This window comes from Trematomus bernacchii, unplaced genomic scaffold (genome assembly GCF_902827165.1).
Source record: "Trematomus bernacchii unplaced genomic scaffold, fTreBer1.1, whole genome shotgun sequence".
Classification (NCBI taxonomy): domain Eukaryota; kingdom Metazoa; phylum Chordata; class Actinopteri; order Perciformes; family Nototheniidae; genus Trematomus; species Trematomus bernacchii.
Window position 1 is genome coordinate 2,536,980 of NW_022987876.1, and position 14,160 is coordinate 2,551,139.

The following is a 14,160-nucleotide window of genomic DNA, read 5'->3' on the forward strand; positions in this document are numbered from 1 at the left end:
GGAAAAAATATGTATTGAATACATTTTCAACGTTGAACGGTGACTGTTCACGGCAAGAACTTAAACGTAAGAAACCAGGAACTAACTTCCAAACTTGTCAATAGGCGCGTTCACACCGCAGTACTTTTCCCAGTATAGTTCCGATATAGTTCCGAAATGTCGTGTTCACACCAAAAAAAACTGGAACTAAAATTAGTTAATGAACCTTTTCACCCCCTTTTCCATCCCTGCTAGTGAGCAGGTACTTTCGTGGGAGAAAAAGGTTCCTATGTCTGATTGGCTGGGCGGATTGCAAACCACGCCCTGTAAAACTCCCAAAAAGTTTTGTGAAGCCGCCATTTTATTATCCTCGCATTAGCATTATTAGCATTAGCATTAGCCCAGCGCACAAACGCAGAGAGACTAAGTTATGGCAACACAAAAGAAAACATGGGAGCGGTGGAGATGAGGAGGTGTCGGCGTTCTGGCGATTTACTCGGAAGGCTTCAGTAGAAGCTGCTGGGAGTCCCAGCAGCTTCTACTGAAGCCTTCCCCAACTCCGGGGACTTCCGGCCGGGGACTTCGGGTGGCAGTATACGCCGTGAAGTTGTTTGCGGCCTGCCAGTAAACCCAAAGCAGAAGAAGAAGAAGTGACGTCAGCGGCTTCATTTGCCTAATCCTTCCTCAGGAACTTATTCCGGTGTGAACGCGATCTGTACTTAGTTCATGAGAACTAAAGAGTTCTCATGAACTAAGTTCTGATGAACCTTTGTGGGAAAAGTACTGCGGTGTGAAAGCACCTAATAACTTATGTTTGTGTTATTTGCGTATAACTTTTTGTCCGTGTTTGTGCATTAATTGAGTTAGATAATTGAGAATAAACATACATTAATGCTCTTTGAAACTTTCCCAACACAAGCCCTTTCCTTTTGCAGAGTTAAATCAACCAGGTCTCAATATCCTTTGTTTCATTATGTATACTTTAGTTATAGAGTAAACTTTAGTTTATTTCGAACCTTTGACTTTTGAAGGGAAATATTGGAAAAACAAAGAATGTGAAAATGTTTATATTGTGTATTGATGTGTGAGCTGTGTAGAACAGAGAACATACTTTTCCAGACTTTGAGGATACCTTTCTGTCTTGCTGAAATTGTCTGTATACCACTGAATTGTTAAAGCATTGTTACTTTCTTCTGTTCAAGTATCTGCCATATTATTCTCCTCGAGGAGTGATAACAGTGAATTGAGTTGATTGAGAGGGATGCAACAGACGATGATAAGAAGTAAGTCATAAGATCAACACAGGCAGATGCACAGTGGATATAAAAGGCAGGAGGTTGTTTGTCTCTGGAGGATACAGCATTGATTTCTCTGGAAACTTGTTTCTCTGCTCGAGAATACGTGTCCCGCCGCAAGCAATGAGATATACTCAAGTGCTGAAGTTATAATCTGGGAGATCGTTGTACTCTTGATCCAGCCAGCATCTTTTGTTAATCAGGTCATTACTTTATACACTATTTAGTTTGATGTATTATGACTCGGAGAAGAACAAGGACCCTTTTAATCATGAGTTTATATAAGTGCTTCTTTCAGGGTAAAAGAAATGCATTCTCTTTGTCAGTTACTGCTAAATACTCATTTGCGCGCTTCCATTTTTTAAGTGGCCCTTTTTTAATGCTCATTTTCAGGTTTCATAATGGTATACTCACAAGAGGAATGGGAAAACCCCAAAAAGTATATTAGGGCCCAATTTAAAGGGGACCTATTATGCAAAATCCACTTCTTCATGTCTCTTCTACATCAACATGTGTCCCCTCTTCTTCATGTCTCTTCTACATCAGCATGTGTCCCCTCACTTCTTCATGTCTCTTCTACATCAACATGTGTCCCCTCTTCTTCATGTCTCTTCTACATCAGCATGTGTCCCCTCTTCTTCATGTCTCTTCTACATCAACATGTGTCCCCTCTTCTTCATGTCTCTTCTACATCAACATGTGTCCCCTCTTCTTCATGTCTCTTCTACATCAACATGTGTCCCCTCTTCTTCATGTCTCTTCTTCATCAACATGTGTCCCCTCTTCTTCATGTCTCTTCTACATCAACATGTGTCCCCTCTTCTTCATGTCTCTTCTTCATCAACATGTGTCCCCTCTGTGTAAGGAGACTCTGAAAGTTTCAGGAACAAAGATTCTCTCTCTTTTTGTCCTGATCCATTTCTATAAAAACCTGTCTGAAAATGAGCTGATCAGATTTTGGCCACTTTGTGATGTCATAACAATTACATTACATTTAGCTGACGCTTTTATCCAAAGCGACTTACAATGACCAATTACAGGGACATTCTCCCTGGAGTAACTAAGGGCTAAGTGCCTTACTCAAGGGCACACTAGTGGTGGTGTTCCTGGCGGGATTTGAACTCACAACCTTCCGATCTTCAGCCCACCTCACTATCCATTAGACCACCACTATCCCACGATGTTTTAGCTTGTGTAACCATTAGCCAATCAGCAACCAAGGTAACCGCCACCCCCCCACCTTATCACCTGAATCTCCTCCTAGAGCACCATTGTGTTCTTTGTAACCAAATCTCTCTCAGAGGGGCGTGGGGAGGGGCTCCTTATTTTCATCTGAAGTAACAGACCGAGAATCAGCACTTTGGAAACAGGGCTGAAACAGAGGGGATTATGGGTAATGCTGCAATGATCTGTTTGGTGTTTCAGCCAATCAGAGACAGGCTCTGGATATATCTGAGACCTGTGATATATTGATGAAAAACAGTATAATAGGGGACCTTTAAAAAAGAGTCATTGGAGACTTAAACAGGAACAGTCAGAAATTCCCTAAATCAAAATGTTTGAATATGTTTTGCATTGCCTCTGAAAATAAGTGGGATCAGGCACAGGCCACATCACAAATAATATTAAATCACAAAGTCTGTTTCACCAGTTTCTTGCGCTTTTACAATATATATATATATATATATATATATATATAATCAACAAACTCTGAAATATTGCAAATAAATTGGGTGTTTTTTTTTTTTTAAACCAGGAAAGTCTCATTGAGATCAAATATGTCTTTTGCAAAAGAGTCCTGGCTAAGAGAAGCAGCAGCACGGTTAAAGAACACACATGTTGTTGTTAAAACTATCTTCATTAAATCAAAACGAGACGGTGTGATGGAAACTGAGTTGACATGTACATCCTGTGTGGATCCAGGAGACTAACGTTCCTCCAAGTAATTCATGAAACGCACAAAAATGGCGTGTTTCTATCACGCACAACATTTTCATTCATTTGAAGAAGACTGGCGCTCTTTTAATGACATCATCTCAATGCGCCCTTTACTTCTGCAATGACAACTGCAGCTCAAATGTGGATGAAAACAACATCCCAACGGATTTGATCTAGCCTGAAGGATTCATGAATCTTTATTCTCCTCCACACACACACTAACACACAGAACACAGAACACACTCACACCACAGAACACACTGTCACACACACCACACACACCGAACACACACTCACAGAAAACACTCACACACACACCGAACACACACTCACACAAAACACACTCACACACTCTCACACACCGAACACACACTGAACACACACACACTCACACACACCGTACACCCTCATTCACACACACACCAAACACTCACACACTCACACACTGAACACACATACACACACACCCTCATTTACACACACACACACACACACACACACACACACACACTCACACACTGAACACACTGAACACACATACACACACACACACACACCCTCATTTACACACACACACACACACACACACACACACACACACGCACACACACACACCCTCATTTACACACACACACACACACCCTCATTCACACACACACACACACACACACACACACACACACACACACACACACACACACACACACACACACACACACACACACACAACCTCGACTCAGCCTTGTCCATATGGTTGTGGTTTGTCTTGGAAGATAAATTAGCCTCTTGCACTTCTGGCTTCATTTCCACAGATCTTGAACCTCTCGTCTGTTCATCAGTCCGCGGGCTACACCAGCTCTGCGGTCCCCATTTCCCAAACCCCCGCTCCTTCCTTCCTTCCTTCCTTCCTTCCTCTTGTTGATTTGTCTCTCATTTACTATTGCTGGTCCTCTCAGATTCCTTCGGGGGAACTTAAAGTAACGAGCAGACGTTTCTGCGTAGCCCTGATTGAGATCAGTAAACCACATGATCACTTTCAGCGCAGACGAGAACACGGAGTACATTTCTCCCGTGACAGTGACATGTAATCCACTTCCTGTCAGTCTGCTGTACCATCTGGGTAATAATCCATCATAAGTAGATATTGGAGAGGTTTACACACAGCTGGCCTTTTAGTCTATAGTCATTTTACAAAATACTATTAAACCTTCTGTTTCATAGAGACTTCACATGTTTCTTTCCCAAAAAGATGACTTGGGTATGGTAGAATTTCAAAGGAATATTTCACCCTTAAAATGATCACGTTGTATATCAATTACTCTACCTGTTTTGCCTGTGTTTTTTGAAGAACACATGCTTTTTTATCTCACGTTACTACACTGTAAACAAAGATCCAAAAACAGAGAGAGGTTTAAATTAATTGAAGCAAATCGGAGCAGTGGTTAACAGCAGAAGTTGTCCGAGAATCCTGCATTAAACGGACCAATAGGAATCTCTGAAATCAATCGAGCAGTAAGTCAGTCAAATAAACTAATCCTGAAGTGAGCAGGAGTGTTTCATAGAATCATGTTGCAGGGAGTCTGTCGGCGGAAAATAAACTTTTAGGAACTTTTTCTAATTAATCATGCAGTACTTCGGTTTGCAAAGTAAACAAGTAAAAGTTTTTGGAGAATAAAGGTTCATGTGAAAGTCTGTTTGACTGACACAAGCAACGTCTTTCAGAAGTTGAGTCAATACACATGAAGAAATGTCCACAACCAAAATTATTAATATTTTACATCTCGCAAATCCAAATATTTTCTTAAGACTTCTGCCGTTACTCCAAACCTCTGAGGGGAGGTTGTTCAGAGCTTTATTCAACAAGCCTTTCTATCCTTTATTTATTTAAAAACTATGATTTTTAGTTGCAGAACATGTTTTGGATCATCTTCTCGCTCTTAAAACTTTTATATGTTGTGGGGGAAACTTCTGAAGCAATAGGAGTCAGGACTCAGAGAGACACGAGGAGAGCTGGAGCTCTGATGGAGTCAGGACTCAGAGAGGCACGAGGAGAGCTGGAGCTTTGATGGCAAACACTGACGGTTTATTTGGAGCTTCGGCCGGAGAATTCACAAGACATGTCACGGGCCACAGTCTGACCACACGGTTGAGATGCCACAATCAATCCTGAAGACCCCTCCTGTAGCTCCAGGTTTTAACTAGTTCAGAGTGTAATAATCAACATTCTTCAATAGATAGACTAAACAGCTGAGGGACACTGAATCACATTTGTTGTCGCTTATGGCTCGGGGTCATCTACACCCCGAGAAGGATGTGTTCCAGGTGTCCCACAACAATAACTATCTCTGACCGAGAGTAGCCCGGTCACAAACTGGTAACAACAACAAAATGCTAGAGCAGCCCCTCCTTATGGGAGATAGCATGCTGCCCAAGGCTGGACATCTGCGTCAGAGGGCGAGAGGTAAACATCTCTGGAAATGATTCCCTGACAGATGTCAACATGTTCTGTTATTAGAGAACACAGGATGTTTCTCTTACAGAGTTATCAGACTCAGCACTTTCACCACACTGTTGTCTGATCATCCGTTCAAACAACATTTAATTCCACTGTTGATTAAACTAAAGCTCAACAGATTAGCAGACCATATTTTCTTCAATTTAACGTAATAATGAACACAAAGGAGGTGACTTATTGCATTACTGCATGCTTCTGGCAATGTACAATCACTTTTACGAACATATTGGCTCATTGCAAAAAGCCCAAAGTCTTTGATGGACAGAGGTTAAACCCCAACATCTTCTCATGATTCATCATATTATCATACCATTTTTTTGCTTTTCGGGGCTGTTGCACGTCTCCCTAGGGTTAGGGTTAGCATCTCCTTTGGGCTATTATTTGTCTCTTTGCTGCTGATATGCATGTTTGTGGACATTTAGTGTTTTGAATGTCTTTGTAGACAGGATTTTGTACAATTTTCAGGTGGCTACTGACACTTTTGACCCCTAAGCCTTGTCCTAATTGGCCTGTTTAGTTACCCATGCATAATGTATATCATTTCTGATGTTTATTTATAACTGAGCTCACTCGGCTAATTTGCATTTGGAAAGTCGAACAGAATGATTATCCACAGTTGGTCGAAATTACATTTAATAGGCTTATCCTATTAGCTGGTTATTTGGAAAGAACAATTGACTCAGTTTCACACACACACACACACACACACACACACACACACACACACACACACACACACACACACACACACACACACACACACACACACACACACACACACACACACACACACACACACACACACACACACACACACACACACACACACACACACACACACACACACACACACACACACACAACCTTAACACCTACACCACATGTCAGTGTTTCTGGGGTGAAAAAAGTCCCCTTCTCACGTATTGATTGCGATTTAATTGCCATCGTATCTGTCATAGAACCAGTGGAGCATTGGTTAATTAACATTAACAATTGCATAATCTGCATAATGAACTTAATATATTCATTTTATTTTTGGCAAACGAAGAGAAACAGATAACTGAAGTCAATTGGCAAAGTCAATAATTGCCTGTTGATTAATTAATTAAATAATTCTTCATGGAAAAAATATCACCTGATTAGTTGCATCAGTTGGGACCTTTTTTCATGAAGAAATTAATAATGCCATGTAAATTAAATTATACTGACCCTCAAGGCACCTTTAAATAAAAAATGAAATCACCTGGGCGGCCTCCAATCAGGTGCTTTTAATTGGAAAGTTATTCACTGAGGTCCCTCTACAGTGGTTCACACTTTAATGTCCACGATGCATTATCATAATCAATTATTCACTGCTGGTATTCAGCTGGGAGATCCAAATGTATCTGGACTTTGAAAAGATGGCAATTAAAAACTCTGCAATAGCCCTTTATAATTTAATATGGTAAATTAATTTAGAATTAGCTTGAATGTGCATTTTTTCCAATTGCAAACTGGGTGCAACAGGTTAAAAAAATACGTCAGGTAATAAATCAAGTGAAAAGAAGGGTACTTTTCTCATAGACTTCTATACAATCTAAGTAAACATTATATTGATGAATGTATGTTCTCAATCTCACATTTCAAGTCTTCTTCAACACAGCATTCTGTCACGAACTTGGATACACAAAGATAAGGACTCAAATGCACGACCCGGGAGCCAGAGGTAAAGTATAATTAATATACTTTATTTTGCACAAAAAGGTATACAAAAGAAAATCGCTCACAACGTGAGGAACTAAACTTATAAGAAGTTTCAGGAACATAAAATAGGCTTGAATCAAAGATAAGTATTTCGGTAACGAGCAGAGTACTGGCATGAGGACAGGACAAGACGAACTGACAAAGAACAAAGGGAAACTGGGCACAGGTGGAAACAATCAGGGGCGGGGCTGGTGCTGATGAGAGCGGGAGAAACACACAAGGGTAGGGAGTCAAGGAACCTGGAAATGAAGCATAACCGGTGAGTGTCAACATAAAACAGGAAGTGGAAGACAATACGAAAAATAACCAAACAAAAACATGAAACATGACTAAACTCAACATCTTTGACGGGACACAACACATGATGTTCATTTTGGTTAAATGTTGAGTTTAATAGATGATAAAGCATCGATGCTTAAGGGCATGTCTACCTTCTTATTGACTGATCAATACCATGGTGTAGGCAGTGTTTTTGTCATTTCGTTCACGTGTGCTTTGCATTGATAAAAGTTAATTGAACGATTTAGTTTGGCCAAATTTGTCTTTTTTGTGTCACTTCTGGTTGAAAAAAAGATGATGGCAACAGCCAAAAAACAAAGGACCAAAATGTGTACTCCCTATCCTATAGTTCACGTCACAGTCACACTCCATTGTAAGGTAGAAACTGAGAAGTCATGAACTGATGAATGTTTTAAGTTCGGGCTGTCTGCATTAGCCTTAAGGCCCGGACACACCAAGCCGATCTTGGCCGTCGATGGGCGTCAGGCCGACGATGAGCGTCGACACGCCCTACTCAGATTGGTGTGTCCCGCACCTTCGTGTCTTTTCAGCCGGGCCGACACCTTTTCGGCCGAAAACCCACCGATTCAACATGTCGAATCGGTGGGCAGGCGGCCAAAGGCTGTGGGCAAAATAAATCACTCTGATTGGCTGTTCAGCTTAGCGAATCAGTGCATGAGAAGCGAAACGAAAGTGAGGGACCCAAACAAATGATTAAGAAGGCAAATGTGAGATTTCATTTAACTCCAGCTCTCGACACAGGTTGGGGAAAGCCCCATGAGCTTCTCGCTGTAGAGTGAACATGGAACGCACACGCTATTTGTTGTTTGTTTATATCACGCAGTCTGTTCTTCTTCTCTCGGTTATCACGCAGTCTGTCTTCTGGTTGTTTCCTCTTTTGAATGACGAATACACACTACCGCCGCCTGCTGGTAAGGAGAGTTATTGCCACTCACGCATGCGCGGTTCGTACGTGCTTCTTGGCCGTCGGCTGAAGTCTTTGCGGTGTGTTCCAGTGCGACACATGGCCAAGACGCAGGAGACGTGAGGCGACACAACAGTCGGGGGTCCGTCTGTGTCAGTTCTTTGGTGTCAGCTTGGTGTGTCCGGGCCTTTTATATGTAAACCTGGTGAAGGTGAAACCTGCTGTCAATCAACATATTGTACCGTATGTCTCTTTCCCTTGTTAGCAAAATGTGCTTGGTTATAACCAGTCTTTGCATGTTCTTATTCAGACAACATTTGTGCATCAAATGTGGTTTCTTTTGACATGTGAATAGTTCACTTTTATTATTTATGCATTGTTTTCTGGCTGTGTCACAACAAACATCACAAACTCACTGATTTAGTGCATTGTCATAATGAACACCTTCAGAAAAGATTGATCGCATTTAGTAACTTTGTTTACCTATACATACATCTTAAATGAAACAATCACTTCAACATTTTTTCTATTGACAAGCAGACAGTTATTCTAAAGGATAAATCAATTTAAAGCTCATATGACAGGCGGATAATAAGAAAAACACATTGTTAGGCCTGAGGATAATTGTTTATGAAATTGCTAATGCAACAAACATTTTCTTCATTAAACTACTTTATGTATTGCTTTAGATTAAAATGGATTCATTAGAGTACATATAGAAACTTTAATCAAGTTCTATAGCACTTTTCATTCCCTGAGAAAGTTTCTAAGTGCTTTATGTATAGGAAGGTATTTAAAGTATAATTAAAAAGAGGAGAATAAAGAGAGGTTTATACCCTAGGGCAATTTACAAGCACATTGAACAGAATCAGTCGCTCACTTGTGGCCAAGCTTAAAGTCAATACTGTCAGGAGGTGGATTGGAGCTGCTGTGGGAGAGTTTCCCTGCAGACTGCCCACTGTCTCTCAGTAAAACCATTAATTAAGAAACCTCACCACAGCTTCACTGCTACAGTAACATTAACTGGACACACACAAAGACAAGGAAATAAACGGCCAAGGACTCGACTCCTGGAGCTTTTTCTTTTATTCCTCACAGGATGTGGGAAAGCAAGAAAATCAGTGGTCGATTACTCTTTTAATGGATTCCCATGGAGTCGAGTTTACGGTTTACTGCAGGTGGGTTTGGTGTGTTTTCAACTCACATGGCAGAAGCATCTCAGGCTATCGAATATCATTTTGTCATTGTCACCTTTTATGGGGCGGAGTGGCGCAGTGGGCTGTGCGTTGATCATCAGATCAAGAGGGCGTTGGGGAACTCCAGTTCGAAACCCGCCTCCGCCGCCACTGCGTCAGGCCGTTGTGTCCTTGGGCAAGACACTTCACCTGAATTTGCTCCTGTGGGTATTGTCCACAGTACATGACCGTTACATGTATGATATGTGTGTGATGTGTACTTGTAAAGCGCCTTGATGACTTCGAGGTGTGAAGGTGGGCGGAGTGGCGCAGTGGGTCATCAGATCAAGGGGGCGAACACCAGTTCGATACCCGCCACCGCTGCGTCTGTAAAGCCTGTGGTTATTGTCCACAGTACATGACCGTTACATGTATGGAAAAGCGCTATAATAAATATAAGGAATTATTTTTATTATTATTTTCAAGTTAATATGTCAAACAGTTTCCTATTTACACATCCGACAGACCACAAGCATTTTTAGCAATTGTTTGAAGTCGTGTTGCTGGCAATTTTTACTCTCCTTTTAGCTCCATTTCTGTTCTCCACCAACTTGTAAGGCAGAGCTATTCAGCTGCTCGAGTCAGAAAGGCAGTTCAATTATAGCATTTAGAGAGCATATAGCTATTTCCTGACAAATCTATACAGTCTACTGTCCTCTGTTCATTGTAATAAAGTGGTTGTCTTGTGTTAGCAACAAAAATAAAGATGAATAAAGCGTTACTCCCTAATGTATCCCTTATATAAAAACAAGCCTGTTTGCTATCCTGTCCCCAAAGGACCAAAGAAAATCAACAAACCCTCTTTTTGAAGACCCACCTGTTTTCACTGCACCTTGGCCATCAAACCTACAGAGAGTTATCTTTCCTGTACATCGCACCCATCAAAGTTTGGCTCATTTGAAGCCAATGCAGCAGCCTTTTTGGTGTATTCAAAGCTAACGTTCTTGCTTTTTTTGAGTCCGTATTTTCATAAACGTATTGTAAGTTGGTAAAAGCATCAACTAAATGTACTATGATGTAAATGAATGGGCTTGTTTTAAAACCCTCAGCACACTGGGATTATTCCTCTGGTAAGACAGCAAAAAATACAAGACACAGTGGTGGCCAACATAGTTTTTTTGGATACATGGCAAACTGTTAAATCTTATAATCGTGCAGCAGTGATTTAAAGTCAGCGAGCTCCTCCTCCTAAATAAAATCCTCCACCTCACAATAAGAAGCAAGCGTCTGAAGTCCTCTTCTTTTCTCTGCGTGTGCTCTTACCTCCCTCCCTCTTCTCTCTCTGAAATCCTCTCTGCCTCACTCTCCCTCCCACCCCTCACCCTGCAGTCAGTGCCTGTCCTAGATTTATTGCTCCCCCTCTCACTCTCTCGAATGCACACACTTGCTCGCTCAGTCATTCTCCCACTTAAGCTGCTTCTCCTTTTCTCCCACACTCTTCACATATGATTTGCCGGAGCTATGTCTGCCGTAAGTCCCAGCACAATTAGCAAACAAGTAGACTCTCTCATGGCAATATAATACTTTGGTGGTATGATAGTGTTTCTTTTTTTACCCCCCTCAGAAATATCATTAACTTTGGCACACCGCCGGTACAGAATTAATTATTTTCCTCAAAAGCACAAAGCTTCCTTTAAGATGCGGTAAAATAACCCAGAGGATTAGTGCTTTCCAATATAAGTCGCCGAGAGGTATCTTTTTCCACCTCTGTGAATACTTCTGGCAACAAAACAATTCACAGCCCCTTATAAAAACTTAATGCTTATGCAAAATGTAACTCAGAAATGTTTGATAACTCATGTTCGCCTCCTCTAATATTAAAGAAAACACACTATAACTACGTTTTGGGACTATGTTTCCGGCTCAGGGAATAAATGGACGTTTAAGAATCAGATGGTCAGTGGTTTGATTTCCAGCCCCTGCAGTCAACATGTCAAAATGTTCTTGGGCACTATACTACTTGGGAGTCTAAGGTTTTTAAAGAGTCCTCTCCTGCTGATGTTCAGGTGTATATCAGTATGTAGTGTCTCTACTTTAAAGAGTTCTCTCCTGCTGATGTTCAGGTGTATATCAGTATGCAGTGTCTCTACTTTAAAGAGTCCTCTCCTGCTGATGTTCAGGTGTATATCAGTATGCAGTGTCTCTACTTTAAAGAGTCCTCTCCTGCTGATGTTCAGGTGTATATCAGTATGTAGTGTCTCTACTTTAAAGAGTCCTCTCCTGCTGATGTTAAGGTGTATGTCAGTATGTAGTGTCTCTACTTTAAAGAGTCCTCTTCTGCTGATGTTCAGGTGTATATCAGTATTTAGTGTCTCTACTTTAAAGAGTCCTCTCCTGCTGATGTTCAGGTGTATATCAGTATGTAGTGTCTCTACTTTAAAGAGTCCTCTCCTGTTGATGTTCAGGTGTATATCAGTATGTAGTGTCTCTACTTTAAAGAGTCCTCTCCTGCTGATGTTCAGGTGTATATCAGTATGTAGTGTCTCTACTTTAAAGAGTCATCTCCTGCTGATGTTCAGGTGTATATCAGTATGTAGTGTCTCTACTTTAAAGAGTCCTCTCCTGCTGATGTTCAGGTGTATATCAGTATGTAGTGTCTCTACTTTAAAGAGTCCTCTCCTGCTGATGTTCAGGTGTATATCAGTATGTAGTGTCTCTACTTTAAAGAGTCCTCTCCTGCTGATGTTCAGGTGTATATCAGTATGTAGTGTCTCTACTTTAAAGAGTCCTCTCCTGCTGATGTTCAGGTGTATATCAGTATGTAGTGTCTCTACTTTAAAGAGTCCTCTCCTGCTGATGTTCAGGTGTATATCAGTATGCAGTGTCTCTACTTTAAAGAGTCCTCTCCTGCTGATGTTCAGTTGTATATCAGTATGTAGTGTCTCTACTTTAAAGAGTCCTCTCCTGCTGATGTTCAGGTGTATATCAGTATGTAGTGTCTCTACTTTAAAGAGTCCTCTCCTGCTGATGTTCAGGTGTATATCAGTATGTAGTGTCTCTACTTTAAAGAGTCCTCTCCTGCTGATGTTCAGGTGTATATCAGTACAGTATGTAGTGTCTCTACTTTAAAGAGTCCTCTCCTGCTGATGTTCAGGTGTATATCAGTATGCAGTGTCTCTACTGGGACATGTCTCCATGCTTTAATGTTCAAAAACCACTTTATTTTTCTCATACTGCCTGTGCTGCAGCACCTCTGCTCTGATTGGTTAGCTGTCATGCTCTGTTGTGATTGGGCATGTGTGTGTGTAAAAGCAAGAGTGTTACACAGAAATGTTAGCCTTTGCAGACCATTAACATGCACAACAACCTAGATAACACACTCCAGGAAAGGGTCAATGTGTCAGCCAACTGATAAAGTATTGTAAAAAATACAACATTCTACTGTTGACATGTGACATTTAAAGCTGCTTCCATTTGTATTTGGCCACTATGGGGTGTTGGCAAACATTTATTTATTTACACATCCAGCTGAACACCATACAGTCTCTACAAACTCCCGTGGGAAATCTGTCCTCATAACTGCTAGATGATTCACTCTGCTAGTCTCTAATTGTGTCGTTTTTTTTAGCATTTAGCTTAACAGTCTTGCCCGTTGTTGATGGAAGTGAGGTTGAAAAGTGCTGAGTTTAATTCTCTGTAGCTTGGTCACTATGAGTCATCTTTTCCACATCACATGAAGTGCTTTGATTTACTGTTAATATGAAAAAACTATTGATTATTTGCAGATTTACTGGGATCTTGCGACATTTCTCACAACTAATAATCCAAGCAGTCACATGACCTCTGCCAGTTGCATGCCATTCACTGCACTGATTGATGGCTGCATTTATATAGCGCTTTCATTCAATTTGTCTCCCATTCACCTTTTCCCATACACACTCTGGCATCGATTGCATCGGGCTACCGTGCAAGGTGCTGACCTGACCATCCGGAGCAATTCAAGGTTCAGTGGCCGTTTCTCAATGTCGAGTAAAGCTGCTTCAGAGCCACTATTTCAAGCATACTACGTCATTGAGTCCCGCCGAAGTACTGTTCCAATGTCCAGCATACTTGGAAATCTACCGAGCCCGGCGTACTTTGTAGCGAGAAATATCGAGGCTGCACATGAGTAGACTCCGCGGTTTTAAAATCCCCACAATGCTTTGCGCACGGACCAATTTCCCCGAATCTGTGGCGAAAAATGTAAGGCGGGGCCTCTCATATGACGCACACCTGCACACTTGCTCGCCTGTTCCACGCTTCGTTTTCCGA

At 41.3% G+C, this 14,160-nt stretch overlaps 1 protein-coding gene across 1 annotated transcript in view; it reads left to right on the forward strand.

Annotated features, from left to right (window-relative positions):
• The window catches only part of LOC117469543 (transmembrane protein 132E-like), a gene marked incomplete at its 3' end in the record, with an annotated part of 339,657 nt that overhangs the window by 28,871 nt on the left and 296,626 nt on the right, over positions 1 to 14,160 (forward strand). The gene's annotated exons all lie outside the window — the stretch shown is intronic.